The 21,170-nt window shown below is 41.6% G+C and overlaps 1 protein-coding gene across 4 annotated transcripts in view; it reads left to right on the top strand.

Moving 5' to 3' along the window:
- The window catches only part of FAM222B (family with sequence similarity 222 member B), a 100,970-nt gene that overhangs the window by 19,452 nt on the left and 60,348 nt on the right, over window positions 1–21,170 (top strand). For 2 of the 4 annotated variants that reach the window (XM_069944480.1, XM_069944474.1), the window contains exons 2-4: window positions 2,689–2,808; window positions 3,346–3,444; window positions 9,796–9,861. The gene's annotated coding sequence lies outside the window, so the exon portion shown is untranslated. Of the gene's footprint in view, window positions 1–2,688; window positions 2,809–3,345; window positions 3,445–7,590; window positions 7,624–9,795; window positions 9,862–21,170 lie in introns of those variants that run through there. The other 2 variants (XM_069944475.1, XM_069944478.1) reach the window with 2 other exon arrangements.

The raw sequence follows: 21,170 nt of genomic DNA on the forward strand, positions 1-21,170 counted from the left end.
AAAATAGGATAAAAAAGGTTCAATATTTCACTCTAGTCAGAAAAAAAAAATCTAATCTAGGCCATTAATTCACTTTAAACTTCTTTCTCCACATTCCCTGAAGTGCAGTTGGTAACCTTTATCTCTATCCTATACCTGGTAACGTTTCTTCAGTTGTCTCTTTACATATCACAAAGACAACAAAAAACATAAGGAAATATGATGAAAAGGGGGAAAAGACAATGTTTAAAAATAGTAATTTGTAGGTTGCCTTTCTCCTAATATTGGTATTGAAGAAGACTATTCCAGCCCTGTAGCTTCTAGTCTGCATGCGTTTTACAGTGCACATATTCAATGTGACCATATAATTGTTGTCTTATTGGTTGTGAATATTACTACAAATGTGGAGCTTTCTTAGATGATAGCAGCAGATTTCTTTGGGCGTTTGAGATATGTGAACAAACCCTTGTAGGGGTTTTCTAGATTTGTAATATCAAGGGCGGATCAAACGATGGCCCTACTTCCAGCACCTATCAGCTGTTTGAAGGGGCATGCCTAAGAGTTTTTCATACATTTTGCAGTGGCTGTGCTTGTTATTGCAACCCAGACCCATTTATATGAGCTGCAGTTCTAGGCACAGTGCTACAAAATATACATTAGAGTCAGACCCCCATGATCATACATTTATCGTAAGGATTAAGTAATAAAGTGATGAAATACCCTTTTCACACCACTTTGGTGCCCATTTATCCATATACGGCAGATTCCTCAATGGACCCGCATTGCACAATGGAGCTCTTTGAGTTGTTTGCCCCATAGTTTATGCAATATGGAATAGATCAGTATGCAACAAACATATTTTTGAACAAGTTAAGTTGGTTAGTTAATCTAACACTTAAGGTTGTACTCATCAGCCCATCAGCTATAAAGGAGCACCAAGCTCTGTCCAGAGTACAAGAGTTTTTCTATGGCGATTCATAGAAAACCGAGACAGAGTTCCTGTCTCGGCCAGAGATGTCAGCAGAGAGCACTGTGTCAGACTGAAAATAATACATTTCCTGCAGGACATACAGGAAGACTTGAGATTTTTTAATAGAAGTAATTTACAAATCTATATAACTTTCTGATACCAGTTGATTTGAATGAAAAAGATTTTGGCTGGACAACACCAGACAATTATCATCCAAAACGGCCGGCAATCAGCTGATAATCGATTGGTGTAAACGGTAAATCGACTGGTGTACTTTAATCCATATGCTAATATGGCAATTTGGTGCACTGGTGGTGAACAGAACTATAGTGTGGTACCGGTAGTATAAGCATTGATGATATGGAGAAGATCGATTGGTACAGGATGATATATATATACATATATAATAGAGCATGCTATAATACATTTTTCCATGTACTGTACAATTTATAGTACTGTTGTCTTAGTGATTTATTGTGTATGCTATGTAGTAAATTACTTCAAGCAGTAAAGCAGAGTTGTGCGGAGTGTGCAGAGTTAAATAGCGTATAGAGCGGTACAGTTCTTTCAGTGAGAGCAGCCGGGTGTCCTTCAGTTCTTTGACAAACATGGGGGCTTCTGTGAATTGTGCGCAGTGTTTGAATGTCAGAGATCTCGGATAAGTCAGTATTTGTTTCCTGGCTGTGATAGTAAAGGGTATGTTCCCACCAGTAGCTTGACCTTTCATCTGTATGGCTGACAGGGCTGGGAATTCTACCCTGTTACGTAAATATTATATTGCTTTAAAATATTATAGGTGCCCAGACGTCTGTTTGATTTATGATCCTGTTTTAGTGTATGCCGCGAGTACACCGCAGCTATATATCTTTTCTTTTTAATATATCGCTATAAATATTCTGTGATGTTCAGACTTTGTAATGGCCCCTGAAATCCCTAAAATCTATTGTGAAGGCAAAGCTTCATGCTTCCAGGCTTTGTGTAGATTCGTAATGCATATGGATTACAAAATGCATATAATTGCATGTAAATGTCCCTTTGGTGTGCCTCCTGAATGTGCAGACCTTTTATATTGCTTTTATCCTAATTGAGAAATCTTGTCTTTGTATCAGTGTAGCTGTTCTGGGGTCCCTTTTGTTCTTCAGAAAAGAAGGGCCTAGGGCTACTAATTTCTCCGAACTTTATAAAGTGTGTACAGATGGTTTACATGAAGTATGATAGGTTATGTATTTTCTGTGGCTGAAAGGCTTCACATGAGGTCATATGATTATGCTTCTGGTGTTTTACCTACCGCTTCTGTGACGTCATATACTCTAAATTCATGGTTATCCTCCGCTCCTTCCTCCTTGTGGTCCAGACGTCACTGGTTCTATACCTCTTCCCTCCTGCTATCTTTACTGCTCCTTGGCTCTACCCTTTCTGTCACATGGTGGACAGCAGATTGTGCCGCACCACTGCATAGCAGAACATTATATCGGCAGCATATATCTATTATGTGTCAAGACAGTGAATTACACCATTGCCTTGATTCAGAGAGTTATGCAATGAAGTGTTAAAGACAACCTGGCAGGTACCTGTGCCTAAAACCTGATGTGCAAAACTGTGTTGTGATGCTTTTTCCTATAGAGGCTTTTTGGGGACCCGCATCCATCCTGTTGATATGCCATAGATATCTGTGACGGAAATACCTGTCAAGCCATGTTAAAATGAAGTTATTTAAAAATATTTTTATTTTTTCACAGATCATCAATTCCTGATATATTGGACCATTTATTGGGGAGGTCACTCAATCACGATGCATCCCTAAGGAGGGTTAAGGATGTATACCCATAGCTCATCAAAACCACTGTGAAAATGAGGCAGTAAGTATAGACAGCATATCCCTTTCTAGTTTCAGTGGGCGTTCCCATCTCATGAAGTTATCCGCTATCTGCAGGGTGTGCGATTACAAGCTAAATCATAGGTATCAAACTCAGGCCCTCCAGCTGTTACAAAACTACAATTCCCATCATGCCTGGACAGCCAAAGCAGCTTTGGCTGTCCAGGCATGATGGGAATTGTAGTTTTGTAACAGCTGGAGGGCCTGAGTTTGACACCACTGCTAAATGGTTAGAGCCAGACACCATTGATCCTATGAACGGGGACAAAATTCTGCGTGGGTAGTTCTCCAAGTCCTCATTCAGCAAAGTTCATCAGTCCCATAAAATGCTGGAGCGCTGGCTGCAGTGTGCACCATTCATTCCAGGGACCATTTTGTTCCTATTCTCGGGATTAGTGGGGGTCCTATCAGTCAGATCAGCTTGTTATACCCCTTTGTTATGGTAGAAGGATAACTTCATGAGATGGGAATGCCCTTTTAAGTATTTGTGCTCGCTCTGTTCTTTTTGTTCCTATTTCAGACCCTCTGGAAATTGACATTTTTCGGCTGGTAATCTGAAAAGCCTTACATGGTCTACTGTCTCACCTTCATCTCTGCAAAAGTTGTCGTACATTGTGAGGTGAGCCATAGAATAGCAGCCCCAAAGTGGAAACTACCCCTCCAAAACGAATGCTTTTCCTTTATCAGTATTTGTCAGCTTAAAGGGGTTGTCCACTATTCACATTCCCTCTTAGGTAAAAGGAACTCTGGCCAATCACAAGAAGATAATTGCATGGGGGGCAGAGTCAGACAGAAGTCTTTGGAAAATGAAAGGTGGAATCTGATTGGTTGCTAGGGGCAACTGAGCCAACTCTACTGTACACTAGTTTGATAAATCTCCCCCAGGTTTTTTTAAAATATATATATCCGAATTTACTATGGGTATTTGCTATTACAAAGCCAAAGGCGGATATTTTCACATCACATTTATGGCTTCCGTTTTATAGTATATGCAAGATTGCTTTAAAGGGGTACTCCAGGGGGGGGACTTTTGTGCTGGGATCGGGGAGGAGGTGGCCGAGGGAAAAGACATCCACTCACCTCCCCGGCTCCAGCGGCGGGTCCCACATCGCGGCGCTCCGGTGCCCGATTCACGGCCGCTTCCGGGTGTCTGATGTGGGCCCGAGGCGTGGCGTCTCAGGGCCGATCAGCCACTCAGTGAAGGAGGCGGGATCTGAGTGGACTTAAAACGGATCCCGCCTCCTTCACTGAGTGGCTGAGCGGACCTGAGACGTCACGCCTCGGGCCCGCGTCAGACCCCAGGAAGCGGTCGGACACCGGAGCGCCGCGATGCGGGACCCGCCACTGGAACCGGGGAGGTGAGTGGACGTCTTTTCCCTCGGCCACCTCCTCCCCAGTCCCAGCACAAAAGTGCCCCCCCCCCCTGCTGGAGTACCCCTTTAAGTGGGCACAGTTTTGGGGTATAAGTGTCCAGACCCCATGATAACTAGATGGGCTCATATTGTAAGTCTATGGGGTTGTCCTGCTCACCTAGACGCAGAGTGAGGGGAGACATACATACATAGAGGGGTGCTGCTCTTCCCACTTGTACGGATCAGTCTGAACACTCAGACCTCAGCTGACTAAAAACTTTTCACTTGTCTTTTCTTCACATGTGCTCTTTAAATGTCTGCCTCCAGTGGATAGGGTTACACACAGGGCCCCAATATACAAAAACATAGACATTTAACATATATGTTTTAACCTTTATCCCACTGTCAATCATTTTGTATCGGTGTGAGAAAGCAGGACTCCTTATCTTTCTGTAGGAGTCCTGATATCATGCACACAGTGTCTTACATGAAAATCCTGAATCAAATCATACACAACTATATGTATAGATGAGCTCAGCATCTTTCCCTTTATCCTTTGCTGTTCTCAGAGTATGTGACCTGGGAGAGTTACTCTATGTGCTAGTTGTTATATTGTTTTGTAGACCAATAATTTTATTAGGTTTTATTGCATCAATTAAAGATGTGCATTAGTGAGAATATTTCTCTCTATCATGAGGTGAAAGCTAGAATATGGCTGTTATGGGCAGCACAGATATCTTTTTATACTCATGTCCTTAAATGTCTCCACTTATTAATAAATGTTTTGTAGGATGATACAAAATGGATAGTAATACAGCTCGCCTGCACGCAGCATTTCTGATATACAGGAACCCCTGGGGATGTTCTTGTATTCTTAGGCTCCATTCACACGGAGCAAAACTGGCATTGTCATAATGGCAGTCTATTGGGAGGCTTGCGCGCCTCCTCTCTCTGCGCTGAAAAATGGACATGTCCCCTAACCTGTGAATCGAGAGAACTTTTGATTATGTCAATATCCTGTTACTAGGCTATCTGTAATCCATAGAAGTGCTTAATCATCTAACGTGAGAGAAGCTCAGTGTGGTAACTTTGTTCTAGTGTCCAGAACGGGGGTCGCCCTTTGTTATTTCTGTAATTCCCTAATAGAGTGTTGGGAATGGGTTTCATTTGGTGATTTCCATCTACAGCCCGGCTTTGCTGTGTTACACAGTTAGCACGAAGTATGGAACTAGGGCTTTATCCATAGTCTCTGACAGAAGCTGTGACATATCCCACTATATACTTGTACAGTAGGATAGTTTAAGAATATACTTCCATTGTAATTACAAAAGTATCTTTTTTGTCCTTTTTACCATTGTATGGAATATTATCATCTTCATTGTACTATACTGCAAAAAATAAAATATATATAAACCGAGATGACCGAGTTCAAAAGGACACACTGTTAATTTACAAGGTACATGGAGCCTTTACATGCTGAGCATATAATCTAAACACTAGTTCTGAACGTGTTGTCTGAGCCCTTGGTAAGGTTGGTGTAGCTGTTTGCTTGCTTTCTATCCTCTCTCTTACATGTGCTGAATGTTCTAGCCTGGGCAGAGGATGATTGATGTCTAAAAGGTGCAAATGGTTTTCCTGTTGGAAGCTCTCAGTGGGAAGGTGTCAGTGCATGGGGACCGGTGGCCATGAGTCAGCTAGCATATTGATGAAGCGATCTTATCTCAGGGGTTCTTCGCACAGTTAGGCTTGGCTTACCATGGGGCTTAATCGCGGAGTGAACAAAGATAAAATTAATTAGCTCCTGTACAGAATCCACGGCCGCTGAAGGCTGCTGCCTGCAATATGTTTAGGAAACTTTGTTTTCGTGATGCTGTGTACAGAAATATACAACCAGATGCAGACGTGAGGCGAGACAGAGAAAATGCAATTTTCTCTATGGAAGGTGTAGCTGACTCCCAATAATCTAAATCCCTAAACATTTGCCAAATTACTTTTTGTAATCTTACTTGAGGTTTAAGCTTCGCAACGACATTGCACAATGGAAAATTAACAAGCCTGTTAGATGTGCCATCTGCAGCTTTAGTCCTCCTCGGCTCTTACAAGGTTGGATTTATCAGATTTTAACATTCACTTCCACAGGAGAACATTCAGTTTTTGTGCAACAGGAGTCAGATCTTTGTTTGGATAGAACAAAGTTTTTCCCCTACTAATTCATGCATGTATAGTTCATTTAAGTTAACGGTGCTTCATGCTGGATTTTTATATCCCAAGTAATGGTAGATGTATCCTGGTAGCTCTTCTGTTGACACTGGTTATTTTAAGGGTTTAATGGCTATAAGCTTTCCCCAGTACCTGGTATCTGCAGTGTTGTAGTGCTGCAGTCATTTCAGTGATACTACACTACAGATGCAGAATGTTCAGGTTTGGGCAGACCTAAATGTATTTAACGTTTTTTTTTTTACCGCTATTTAAAATGTTTGTATAGTTTCTTTTCTATAGCCCCTACAGTGTACTGTGTGAGCTCTGCTGTCTTTACACTCACATGCACTTAACCCATATTATGCCCTGCAATCTGCCTTGTATCCTCTACTGTGGGCTGTCCTACAAAGATTTTCTCCCCCCATCCACAATCGGAGCTGATGTCTGATGTGTTACTCCCAAATCTCCCAACACTGAGAGAGTAGAAAGTCCATCTGACAGATCTACCTCCTCTTGGTGACAAAAGGACCATGGGGTGAAAACAACACACTTTGCATAAAAAGTCAAAAGGAAGGTAGTAAAATAACCTTATGTTAATTTATTAATTTAAAATAGGTTTCAAATTTTAACAACCCTTTAACTAAAGGTATGCATAAGGCATATACATAAGGCTTTGCTTTATTCTATAATAGCCTATGCTGCACTTAAAAAACTTATAATAACAATAGAAAACTTGTTTAGGGTGCGTTCACACCTACAGGATCTGCAGCAGATCTGCAGCAGATTTGATGCTGTGTTCAGTTATTTAAATGAAATCTGCTGCAGAAAATCTGCTGCAGATCCTGTAGGTGTGAACGCACCATTAAGGGTTATTCCTATTTGGTCTTCCTATCCCCTAATAATTGGTCTATGAGTAAGCTTAAGGCCCTATTCCACCAACAGATCTGAGGACAGATTATCTGCCAAAGATTTGAAGCCAAACCCAGGAGTGGATTTGAAAAGAGGAGAAATCTCAGTCTTTCCTTTATGACCTGTTCTGTTTATAGTCTGTTCCTGGGTTTGGCTACAATTCTTTGGCAGATAATCTGTTGTCAGATCTGTTGGTGGAATAGGGCGGTACGCTCACAATCCTGTTCACATGACCAGTCTACCTGTGGGCTTACTGACAGATGCAGGACATGATTGTTTAATTGTTTTTTTTTCTTCAATTTTTTAGATTCGACAGGGCAGATATTTTCAGACTTCTGGTATAACAACTTTTTGTATGTATAAAACATTTACTAAATTGAGAATTCCCAGCTTTAGAAACAGGGTCAGAAACGTCATTTCATAAATTAAGGAAAAAACTAATTAGCCTTTAAACGTAAAGATCTAAAATTGTCATCTCCTCGCCAGCTGGTGCCTACATGATAATTGGATTGCAGTGATTTCTAAAAGTTGCTGCAAGTGGGCATTTCTAGCTGGATGTGCCGAGCAAGTTTATCTTCCGGTGATTAGCAAACAGCATGACTAATTCTCCACGCGAGATGCAGCCCGGCTGAATGTCAATTATTTCAAGACCTTTTGCAAAACATTAAATGGAGTTTTAAGGTTCTTTAGGAAGTCAAATGTACCTGCGAGAGGTCATTGTAACTGCAGGCTAATTGTGGGTGTAGAATCAATATGCTGGTGCCGTATCCCATTCTGCTCCGGTGTCACCTGCATTGTTACGGGGCATGATTTCAGCTGTATTCTGTAACAGTTGGTGCCATTTAATAGGTTTATCTGCATTCCACTGTGTCTCCAGAGCTGGATATCTCTATTTAGGCCTTTGTTCTAGTATTGTGACCTGCTTTTTAATTTTTCAATATTTAGGCTACATAGTTTGTTAGGTGCACTTAAATAAGCGCATTTTCCCCCCTTGTTTTTTTCCCCCAGACTAAATTGGCCTAGAATTCTGCGCTGATAAATTCTCTCCCCCCCCCCCCCCCTTTAAAATAACAAAGAAACAACATTTTGAGGCTGTTTTCTATAACAGCAATAAGCCATTGGCTGATGTTCCTGTAGAATAGACTTTTCTGGTGCTGCAAGATATATGTCAAGAACAATGCTGCTATTTCATTATCCTTATTTCATTATCTAGGCGTTAAAAATTCATGGACAATTCTCAGGTTGGGCCATCAATTTTAGATGGCTTAGGGTCTTACTCCCTGAACTGCTGACACTCCTGTGTGAAGGAGAAGTGGTACTTATGCAGATGCTGAAGACTCTATAATGTTTACATCACCTTATTCTACAAAATGTCATTCTAGTAGTAGTAGTAGCGGCAGTGCAAGGTATTGCTGCATTGTCCCTGTAAAGTCAATGGCTGCAGTACCTTGTTTTCAGATTGGGAAACAATAAAAAAAAAATACTCGCCGCCCCAGTCCCCCACAGATGCAGTTGTGATGTCATCTGGTCACATGCTTGTCAATGCTTCTTGCTTTTAAAACAGTGTGGTCGCAGCATTGGCATTCTGCTCAGCCAATCACTGATCACTAAGGTAGGACATCCTGTGACCAGTGATCACCTGAGCTGGAATTTTCTGCTAAAAAGCATAGACTGGCAAGGGGCTGGATAATTTTATTAAAAGTTTTGTTGCCTCCCTGTAAATTATGAAAAATGCACTTTTATCTAGGCACATGCTATCTGCAGACAGCAAAGAATCGCTGAGAACATAGATATACAGTGGTACCTTGGTTTAAGAGTAACTTGGTTTAAGAGCGTTTTGGTTTAAGAGCTCAGTTTTTCAGAATTGCGACTTGGTTTAAGAGCATTGCTTTTGTGTAAGAGCTACCTGTACTGAGTGGTAGAGGGGCATGGTCTGCATAGTGGAGTCTACAGCACTGTACTCTGACCCAGGAAGTCTCCCTCACCTTCCAAATCATAGCAGATCCACTTCAGGCTGGGGCCTACATCAGGGGACAGGACTGTGGAGGTAATCTCTTTATAGCTGTAACCCCTCTCTCCCCGGACAGAGAGTGCTGCATGTATGTGCCCACATCTGCCCTGCTCATTCCTTCATGCTCCCTGCAGTCTCTGTCCGCCCTTGTGTTTCCCATCCTCTCCATTACTGTACAGTAACTTATAATATCACAGATTCTGCTGTTTCTGAATGTTTGTTTCATCTGTTTTACATGTTATTCAGAATAATAAATCATTATTTTGGGGTTTGGAACCAATTGTCTGCATTTCAGTGATTTCTTATGGGAATTATGAACGAATTATGCTCGTAATCCAAGGCACCGCTGTAGTTTATTCCAAGGTATCCAGTAACAAGCCTATAGGCCAGGTCACTTTGTCCAATGTCTGTACTATAAATATATATATTTTATTTTTTTTATATATTTCCTTTTGGAATTATGTATTCATGCATTTGTTTTTGTCCCTTTTCATTGTAGGGAGATTGGAATTTGCTGGGCTTCCCTTCCTGTAGATCACTTGGCCTGTGATCCTAGTCTATTCTGGTAAGTATTTACTGTAGATCCATTGGCATGACTAGTAATCTTTTACATTATTTGCCCATGAAAGGGCCTGTTTACACGACGGATTCGATGCGTAGATTCCGCCGGGAACCTCCGTCCACGGACTCCGCGACGAATCCCTCTTGCCACGTCTTTGAATGGGAGGACATGCGCGTCTCCACTCAAAAAATTGACATGTTAATTCTTTGAGCGGAGAGGAGCAGAGAGCTGAGGCGTGCAAGCCCTCCCATTCAAAGACATGGCAGGAGTAATTTGGCGCGGGGTCTGCAAACAGAGGATCCCGGCAGAATTTCCTCACCGAATCCGTAGTGTGAACGGGCCCTAAAGCTAGGTTCAAACTACGTTTATAGCACATTGCAGGTGTTTGTTGGCATCTCACCAAGTACAGGATGTCAGCATATACTATGGCATAAAGCAGCAGGTGTCGTTCATTTCAATAGCCCAATGGAGTCGCTTTGTTACTCAGTTTGGGCCATTTTCCACTCTACACATCTAATGGGACTCTGTGGCCTATCCATTAATAGTGCGGTCTGTTGTACAACCTCATCCAGTTTGGCCTGAACAAAGTCAGCAGGTAGCATTTAAGCAGGTAAAATGAATGACACCCACTGATGTACGCCACAGTGTACTAATAATCCTTGATGGGATGCTGACAGACACCTGTGATGTACATCATAAAGGTGGTGTAAACCTAGCCTGATGCAGTAATTTACATCATAATAAAACAGTGCAGAAATAAAGGCTATATAAGCAATGACATTGACCTGTACTCTGGATAGGGGAGAACTGGGTCATTGTTAGAAAAGAAATTGTTAGAATTGTGAGCTTTTGGGGTTCGTCAAGTTCTCATAACTAAACATTGTAAGATTGTGTGACTCCATTTGCTCAGCTGCTGAGTATCCTCCCATACACTGCGTGATTCTTAGCTTGACTCTAGTTAATCATTGAGATTTATTTAGAAGCCGAGCCTTTCCTAAAGTGATGAGAAATGCAAATAAAATGATGGTTATGATGATACTGACTTTGCAAAAACCACTTTTATATTATGTAATATGGAGCAAACAGCTCTGAAGGAGTAGAGTGCTCTGAAGAAGCCGTCTGACAGCTCGGACATTTTTAGGGAAAAATGGATTAGTCATAGAAATTCACTTGGCTTTTTATGGATTAAATAGTCAACCGTTCCCAGTTCAGCCAACTTTTCTGTACTGTATTTAGGAGCCTTTACAGCTGTTTTATTACTTCCTGTGGTGATTACAACTCTTTACCGATCCTCAGTCAATCTACTGGCTACTCTCTATAGGACTGACTGAGATAGTTGAGTACTGCCCTTGGCTATCTTCGGTAGTCCCATAGCGAGTGACGCTTGAGAAAAGTCCACATGACGTGGGCTGAAACAGTGCGCCTACATGGGTAAATAAAAACATGTTTTTTCACAGCTTTTTCTATGCTGCAGTGGTATTTTTTTATGAAATTGAGTATTGCTCTTGGCTATCTTTGGTTGTCCTATAGTGAGTAACTTGAGCAACACTCTTCACACATGGCAACAAGGGACCCTTCTTAAAATAATCGCTGGATGCCTCAGCTATCAGATGCTCTGCAAATATCCTGTGAGTTACAATCTTGGGATAACCCCTTTATAGGGAACTTGTCATGTTGAATATGCAGTCTGATCTGCTGGTGGAATGATATAGAACAGGATAGGCTGAGCAGACTAACATATAGCTTCAAGGGAAAATATCTAGTATAACTTGTACTTTATTTAAAGCGAATGTACCATCAGTACTTCAGTACATCACTTTAAGTGTTTTACATGCGAGGAAGCTGGTGCGGCGGCCCTTTTATTCCCGGGTATCAGCCGGGGGTGAAGCACTGGAGGTTGGCCGATCCGCCCCCAGTGGGAGGAAAACCCTGCCCTTCTATGATGAGGTCCATTGATTCTTCTCCACGCCAGCGCTATTCTATCCATGTGAAACACTTGAAGCGAATGTACTGATGGTACATTCCCTTTAAATTCCTGCTCATTCTGAGCTTAGGAGTCCAGTCTGTACACTCATACAGCAAGGCTGTTAATCCCTGGTTAGGACCACCCACTGGACTCTCCTACCTGAACAATGAGTATAAAATGAGTTTTAAGTGTTTTCCCATAAAACTATCTATGAATCTGATCTATATATGAATGTTCTGTAACATGCTTTCCACAGATAGGATTGCATGTACAATGAGACCAGTTCCCCTTAATAAAACAGCAAAATTCCACCAGAGTGAAAAAATGATATCCCGCGCAGCATTGTGCAAGAGAGTCCTGAAGATTGTGCTGAATATGTGGTTATGATTATAATAGGTTCTGAGAATACTGTCCCCCTCACTTCTGGTTGTGAATAGGTTAACAGGAGTTATGCTCCTGGAGTGAGTGACGAAGTACTGATCTTTGCTGGCTAAACATATGTTATAACATCATCTCCTGGCTCCTCTTAAAAGATGCTCACTTGGCTTGGCCTGCATGTATTTTTTAATGGGGAGGGGGGAATTAGCTGCTCTCTGGAAAGAAAAGATGTTAAAGGGAATCTGTCAACTGTATATCTTGCTTAGAGCTTCAGACATCAGCCGATAGCTCATAGGGAGATAAAACAAATGATACCTGGCTCTTAGCTTATGGATATTTGCAAAGTAAATTTTTTTTTTTTTTTTTAATCATGTTTTCCCTTTAAGCTCAAAAGTCATAGAGGCGGTGCTTAACTGCAGCATACCTCCACCCTCCCCACCCTAATCTTTATGATTTGATTTATATAGCAAGGTCTGGAATTCAAGCAGGGAGGGGTTGGGGGGGAGAGAAGGCATGGTGCAGCTCAGCACCGCCTCTGTGACACTTAAGCTTAGAGGAAAAACATGATTTTGTAACCTTCAGCCATCAGCTAAGAAACAGGGAGATAAAACAAATTATACCTAGCTGCATGTCTGCAGCTCTTAGCATGATATTGAACTGACAGATTCCCTTTAAAATCCAACATGCCTGGTTTATATTTACCAAAAAAACTAACATGTTTTGTTCTATTTGCCATCGGGGGATGTCTGAAGACCCCTTACCCATTAAACTGTGTTCTCTAATGTGCAGGCAGGTTTGGTATATGTGAATAAAGTATGTATAAAACCTTTATAATCCTGTATATAGCAAGGTCTGGGATTCTAGCGCTGGCTTTGAAAGAGAAGAAGGGGCTTTTAAGCCTAGAACCATAATGCAGATACAGTTTTACACTTCTGCAAAATACATAGGTAGGACAAGACACAAGTGGTGGGGTCATTGGGGCAATAAATTGCTCTTTGCATTACAGATCCAAATGTTAAGCAGCATGACTGGAATTGAAGGTAGGAGACTGTTATCTCCTCAGCAGATAAGGAGCTGGATTGGATTGCTGGCCGGTTTCTGAACCTTGCCTAATGAATGGTTGCTAGGCAAATTGCATCTCAATCAGTTTAATCCGCTGCATGTCATGTACAGGTCCGTTCTCCGAGAACTAAGGCGGCACCAGTCACAAAACTGACAAGGGTCAGAATGCAAAGGATGGAATACTTCTCAGGAAATTGTTTAGTTACAGACTTTACATTAAGATTCCTAACACCAGACAACTCAATTCTGCGGCAAAGAACCTTTAAATCAGGCTTCTTATTGAATGCCTTTTAAAGATAAGGAGCGAGGCATGATCGGAATAGATTTTTAGCCATTGAATGCAATCATCATTGGCATTCACTTAAAGCAAGCAGAGATCTTAAAGCGTACCCATTGCAATTTGTTTTTAAACAAATCAGCAAGTTATGATTGCAAGCAGTTTTGCAATATACTCGCTTTATTCTTTTCTTTTTAAAGTTTTCTATGTTTATAATGTCACTGACGCCTATTTTTATTTTTTTTTGCAGAAATCAATAGTATGGGAGATTTAAAGATTTTTTTTAATTGGGTTTATTAGCCGAAAAAAGCATTTTTATCATGAAAAAGCCGTTTGAAGCTCTCCCCCCGTCTTCATGGTTTTCTATGGAGAGGGGAGGGGTGGAGGGAGATGAGGCACTGAAACAGGACAACAAAGAGATAATTTACAGCTACATCACAGGCTATCTCCTCTGAAGTCAGCACTGACCTCTCTGACCTCTGAATACCGGCTTTCACACAGCTCCCACTGTGTAATCCTTTGTTCTCTGCTGCTGACTAATCTCTCTCTTCCCTCCCCCCTCCTCTCTTCATAGAACAGACAAGACTCGACTAATGTAAAATAGTCGAGATTTCCTGATAATGAGCAGTGGATGAGAGAGAGGGGGAGGGGGGACCTGGGGAAAGGCTTTTTGAATGCAGATAATGGCATATTAGCCTAATAAACCCAATTACAAAGTTTCTTAAAATCGCCTGGACTATTGATTTCTGCAAAAAAATGAAACAACAGTGACACTTTAAAGGACATTATACATATGGCCAAACTGTGGTCCTTGCACCCTTCATGCAGATATTTGGTATTTTCTCAGTTCAAGAAAATGCTCATGTAAGGAAACACACTTGTTCATCATGCAGATTGCTTATCAGCTGAGGGCAATTAACTTAGGCTAATTATATTACTAACTTTTGCTGATTATATTATCAGCTGTGCATTTTTACCAGGAGACAATGCTCTTTTTTATGCAGCAGTTCAGTTAGTATAATGTCACTGTGTGGTTACAGAGGTTTCGGTGCTGTGCGACATAAGAGAGAGCAGGAGAGCTGACCGTACAATGCAAGCACTCCCAGGATTCTCTGCTACTGAATGTGGATGTGCAACAGTTGTACACATGTGCAGTGCAGGGAGACCCCTATTGACTATGTACAAGGTTGATTTAAACATAGAAAAAAATAGAGTATATTGCATAACTGCTTTCGATCACAACCCCTGTTGATTTTGTTAAACAAATTTGTGACAATGCCTCTGTAAATTGTTTAAGGAAATTGCTTTATACAGTGAGTAATCTTTTAAATTCTTTTTTATAGAAAAAAATACAACATCCTTTTTTTGTAGTGTTTGATATATGAGGTGACTCTTTTCATGTTAATGAGTGAATGCAAAAGTACAAGATGGGTGTGTGAAAGGTTAAGCCAATGAAGCACGACAGAACCTGATATTATAGGTGACATGGAAGACGACGGAGAATAGGGAGCTCCAGGCATCTACCAGGAATCCCTTTTCTATATCATTTATGTGGCCTCCCTAAATAATCGCATGTACTGTAGCAGCAGCGTTAGGCTAGTGAAATGGCTTTGTAAATTCTAGAAGGCAACAATTTGTCTGAAAGAATCATTTTATTGAAAGAATTTGGGCAGTGTAGTTTAATGTGAAGTTTTGTCATGCCTTTAAAGGCTTACCTAACTCAGTACCTAAAAATTCCGGTTTGACTGGTGTAAATTTTGAGATCTACCTCTCCGATGTCATACTAAGGAACTACGAGGAAGCTGAGAAATCGAGAGCTGCTCTGATTGTACCTGTGCCGGCCATTGACACATCTTGAAGGGGACACAGTTATAGACCCCTAACTTTCTTTCAATTTTAATGCCACGTTCACGCAACGTATCTTTTGTATTAATCACGGCCGTAGTTGCAAATTGACAATAATTGAATCCCGGACGGACTGTATACACATAGTATACGCTCCGGCCCAGATTGCAACAACAGCAACGAAAACTGACATGTCAGTTTTGTGCGGCCGCTATTCATTGAATAGCGGCCGCACAACACTGACAAGCCGCACTTTCCATTGTGTTCTATGGTGAATCGGGATGCGGGCACATCCCAACTCAATAGAATTGAAGTTTACCTGGCCGATACTGTAGTACCAGCCGGGATACACTTCACTGACACTGGCCACTCTGTGACACGCCGGGTCACAGAACTGCCGGTGTCATACGTTGTCCTATGGTGTCATTCCTTCAGCTTAGCTAATCCTTACGTTTAGGGTGTGGAATATGGAGTTATAGTGAGTGTTTTCTATGATTCTGTTACTTAGAAAGTCAGCTTTCATATGCTTTGCAACCCTGTCTGGACCCTACTACCTGATCTAGAATGATATTTCTTGTTGCTCCTGTTCACACACTTTGCAGATCATTTACCTGCAGAATACAGCAGGAGAATCAGTTTAGTATTCTCCTAAAGGCTATGCCCACCTAATGTTTTTGTATTCATTTGTTTCCTCAATGTAAAATTAGGCAACTTCCTAAATTGTCTTCATGAAATACCTCTAACTGTTGTACAACTTTGGCGCCTGTCTGGCATTTTTCTTAATACTTAAAAACTCCAGCAAATGACTGTGTGTGTCTCTTACAGGCTTTTTAGTATCCTCTTTCTTACACCATCTTTTCTTACAGCAGGGAGGAAAAGGAGGTTGTGTACAGTAGATGAGAGTGTGGAGAGTTTGGAGGACATACAAGGTGGGCAGCTCACACAAGCTGTAGACAGAGAGAGGAGCACACACAAGATAGTTTTTAGGATGAGATTCAAGTGTAGAGAGAAAGCAGAGCTCACACAACTAACTCTCAACTCCTGTGCACATAGATCGTGTATCCAGCATGTATTACTGAAAAGACACATCTACATGAGAAATATCTGAATCTCAGGGGGCTTAAAATAAGTGAAGAAATAAAGATAGCAGATAACGCAAAAGTAACCACCAACATCTGGAAAATAGGGGGCAGATTTTTTTTTTCCTTTTAAAGAGTGGCAGTAAACCCTCTGTGAAACCTCAAAGATACCCCTGTTGATTTTACTCCTGAAAGAGGGGAAATCCATAGTAAAAATCTGCTTTACAAATTGGCTCATTTTAAAATCCACAAATAAAGGATTTATCCAGAGATCAAACGTTTTTACAGATGCCTGAGGGGGGGTGTAAAAATAACAAAAAAAACTGTACCAACACTTCCTGTCCTTGGCCTTCTGAGCTAAAGACCCTATTCCACTTAACGATTATCGTTTGCTCCTCCATGTCGGCCCGTGGAAACGGTCCGTAAATTCTGTTTCCTGATCATTCCTGTCTGAACTGTCCCAGTGCAGCCAGTGCTTGGCTGAGCAAAGGAGCCATAAGGAACCAGGAAGTAGCTCAGAGCAACAAGGCAGCAGGAGCATCGGTGCAGCAGCCACAGGGAATCAAGGTAGGTGAGTATAAATAATTTTTTTTACACTCACCCTAAGCATCTATTAAAACAAAATCCCATGAGAACTTACCCTAACAGAGTTTAGACATCTAAGTTTGTGCTGTGAGCAGAGTCGGGTCTTTTATCACATTTCTTATTACCATAGATAGGAGCACTATATTTACTTTTGACACTAGTTTATTATAGACCGGTTTATGGGTTGGAAAGCAGAGGTCAGAAACTATATCATGGACTATATAAATTTTACTCAACACATAAGTCATAATGTACGTGTTTTATCAGTGTAATATTGTAAAGTGAACAAGGGGAGAAATGAACATTTGGAGTTTTTGACAGCAGGTTTCCATCACTTCAGATATTAAAAAGCTATTACGTGAGCCCCGCTTCCCCCCCCCCCCCACCCCCCTCCGATCGGATCCTTTGATGCAGAATGTCAGTACTCACTTTCAGGATTGTTTGCTTTTTGGGTCTATAACCCTGGCTCATTAAGATAATGTGAGAACTACTGTAATATATAGATATATCATAGGAGAAGGAGAGCTAGGGGTTGTAATGATGCATAGCAGTCATATTTATATGCCATTCAAGGTCTAAAAAGTGTGCGCAATGGAAGGGCTGTTAATAGGGTATGACTTGTCATTGCTGCTAATCTAGAAGAGATGTATCCTCAAGCTAAAATCTGAGTTTCTATAGGACTGCACTATAGGCTGCTTCCATATGTGTACTCATGAAGGTACAGCCTTTCTGTCCCAAGGTGCTATATCCTGGAACGATATTGTTACTAAGATACTTTAAAAGCAATGAGGCCATGTAGCAGACAATATTACTAGCCGTGTCTCAGCTCTGTTCATTGTTTTTTCAGTTCTATATGTTATTTTATGTATTCTTTTCTACCTTGGGTGTGTCATATTTAAAATACATATCGTACAGGAATGTAAACCCATTAGACAGAAGATTAAACCCCAGACAGCTCATAGGGGGAGATTTATCAAAGGGTGTAAAATTTAGACTGGTGCAAACTGCCCACAGCAACCAATCACAGCTCAGCTTCCAGCTCTGGTGAAAGGAAAGCTGAGCTGTGATTGATGGCTGTGCGCAGTTTGCACCAGTCTGAATTTTACACCCTTTGATAAATCTCCCCCATAGTGTCCACTTGGACCCTTGTCCATTGCTGAAAGCTCGAGCATCAGACTTAGGGTACTATTACACGGAACGATAATCGGCCCTATCCAGGCGTGTAATAAACACAACGATCAGCCTATATCAATGATCATTGGCAGTTTAAAGTGACACTGTCACCCCCTTTTAGCATTCTGACTTCTCTACACAGGTGTTATCAACTGCAGATTGTGTTAAGTGGGCGGGGCTTCGCAACATTAGCACCGCTTAGGCCCGCCCACAGCGCCACCATTTGCCCCGCCCCTCCATGACATAATAAACCCTGCCCCCTCATCGGCCATTGGAACAGGCTGGCCTAAAGGTCGGTGGTGCTGTGGGCGGGGCTAGGTGGTGCTAATGCTTCAAAGCCCCGCCCACTTAGCTCAATCTGCAGTTGATAAAAGATGACTTTTTACTTGAACAAGCACCATGACGTATGAAATAAAATATGGTATGAAAACTGCTAAATTTACCCTTTACACCTGTAATGAATGCAAAAAGGGGGTGACAGTGTCACTTTAAGCAAGGGCTGCAAGGACATCGGTAATGATGTCCATGCAGCCCTTGTTGAATGATTATTTAGCTGTGTAATAGGCCCAGTAAATGAGTGCTGATCTAGCAGATCGGCGCTCGTTTACAGTTAATTATCAGGCTCTGTACATCACGGATGCTATGGAGCGTGAAGCTGCCGTCCGGCATCAAGAACTTCCGTCATCATGTTTCATTATGATGCTGGGAGCTGTGAACCTGTTCAAATCTTCCCACTGCTGTACTGACACAGCCGTAGCATCCGCGATTTCCAGACCGTGTGAATGCCCCCTTACATCATAGAGCAATGAAAGGAGAAGGCCTGGTCTTATGAATCACATTTACTGTTACAAAATTTGGGCGGCCGTAATCATGTGCATTACTTACCTGGGGAGAAGCCGCCATCCGCATGCACTTTAGGATTAACACCAGTTGGCACTGGCAGTGTAATCCTCTGGGCATTATGCATGTTCCATTGTTCTAGACTAAATATACCCCTATATGGCAACAGTATTCCCTAATGGCAGTGGTCTCTTTCATCAGGATAATGCATTTAGTACTGCTTCATAATGGATTCAGGAATGGTTTGAGGATCACTCCCTGGATCTCAGTCCCATAGAACATGTGTGGAATGTGCTTCCAAAGTCCAATCCATCTCACAATTTATAGGACTTACAGAAAATTAACCATGTAAGGAACTTACAGTACAGGGTGGCGATCACTGGGACCCTCAACAGCCGTCAGGAATGGGGGTCCTTTTGTTACCTGTTTGAATAGAGCAGCATTCTGCTTTCTGGAGTAATCCTTTCACTGTACCTTCAATATCTGAAAATTTGTCCAAATGAATAAAAATTACAATAAAGCTGCTAATTCAGCTGAAAAGCAACAACCTCTGTGAAAAATCTGCATGCAAATAGATCCTGTATTGATGGTGTGCCGCTTGTGTGAAGTGGCTGGAGATGCGCTCTGGAGAGAGCAGTACACATGCTGTTTATCATTCTGTTATAATGAGAGTAATTTTCTGCCATTGTGGCCTTAACTACCATCAATGTAAGTAGAAGAACTGAGCGCGGATGGTACCGCAGATTATATTCTCACTGGAGAACTGGGGGCAGAGGAAAAGCAAACTCAATTATGTAAAGGCTATAGAGCACAACCTGGGCTTCAGAGAGACTCAGGTGCTTCCCCTCATAGGAGCGCAATGGTTACTGCAGGAAAAGATTAAGGATTATTTTCAGTAAACACTTGTATGGTTCCCATGTGGATCTCTAGGTGGTTGTACTGCTTGCTGTATGCTTACCAAGGGTTTCATGGTGATGTGAATATAGCACAGTAAATGGTTTACCCCACACATAGCACACACTGGCAGCATAGATAGTGCCAAGAAAAAGTAATCACTCTAAATTTTACTACAATTCCTTCAAAATGTTAAAAGGCTGCTGTCATTTTAAGCTACTCTCCTCTGTTTGATGTGATTCCTAACTTATTTGTAAATTCCTTCATTAAAGAGGTTGTCCACCTTAAACTAACACAGGATAGGGGACAAGTAAGAGATTGTGGGGGTCAGATCTCTGTACCCCCGGCCGATCTCCAGAAGAGCCCCCTGGATCCTTTGTTATGGATTCAGCTGAGGGTACGGCAAGTGACCGGCTCCTCTGTTCATTCCTATACAGCCGCCGGAAAGAGCAGAGTGCTGTACTTGACTCTTTTCAGCAACTCCATTTATTCTGGATATACGTTCAGGAGTTTGGCTGGGGGACAGAGGTCGGACCCCCTGCAATCCCTTAATCTCTTACTTGTCCCCTATCCTGTGGTAGTTTAAGGTGGAGAAGCCATTTAACTAAAAATGACTCCTCACTTGAGATGAGCAAATTTACAGTATTCCAAAACACAGTGCAGTGTCATAGCATAGCAAAGAGGCAAACAGCCCATCTCAGACCCTGAATTTATATACAATCAGCTGTAGATCAGTTGCAGAATATTCTGCAGTGCGAACATACCCAAATTTGTGGGCAGATTACCGAAGAAGCAAAGTTGATCAGATTTTTAGAAGTGCCTGCAGATTTCAAATGCATTGATTTAAAAAATTTTTTTAATGATAATGCAACGTGACTGTCCCAAGTGTCATAATATAAAAATCTCATCGCCAATCCTGCAGCGCCTACAGCTTTCTATGTGAGTTCTATTTTCTAACTTTTTACTATATGATTCTTCCCCACAGACTGTCCTGTACCTTTACTTTTCTGTTTTCTGTTCTCTCCTCTCTTTATCTGCTGTCTGTATGAGCTGTCCTCTAAAGTTTCTCTCCCACCTGTCAACTCTTTAAACTGGAGTATGACCCATTCCCTCTCCATACTTCTTTCTCCAACACTGAGAAAACAGTAGGTACTTCTAATAGATTTATGTTTCTCCAAGTAGGAAATTTCTAATGAAGACTTACTAATGTTGC

This window comes from Dendropsophus ebraccatus, chromosome 11 (assembly GCF_027789765.1).
Source record: "Dendropsophus ebraccatus isolate aDenEbr1 chromosome 11, aDenEbr1.pat, whole genome shotgun sequence".
Classification (NCBI taxonomy): Eukaryota; Metazoa; Chordata; class Amphibia; order Anura; family Hylidae; genus Dendropsophus; species Dendropsophus ebraccatus.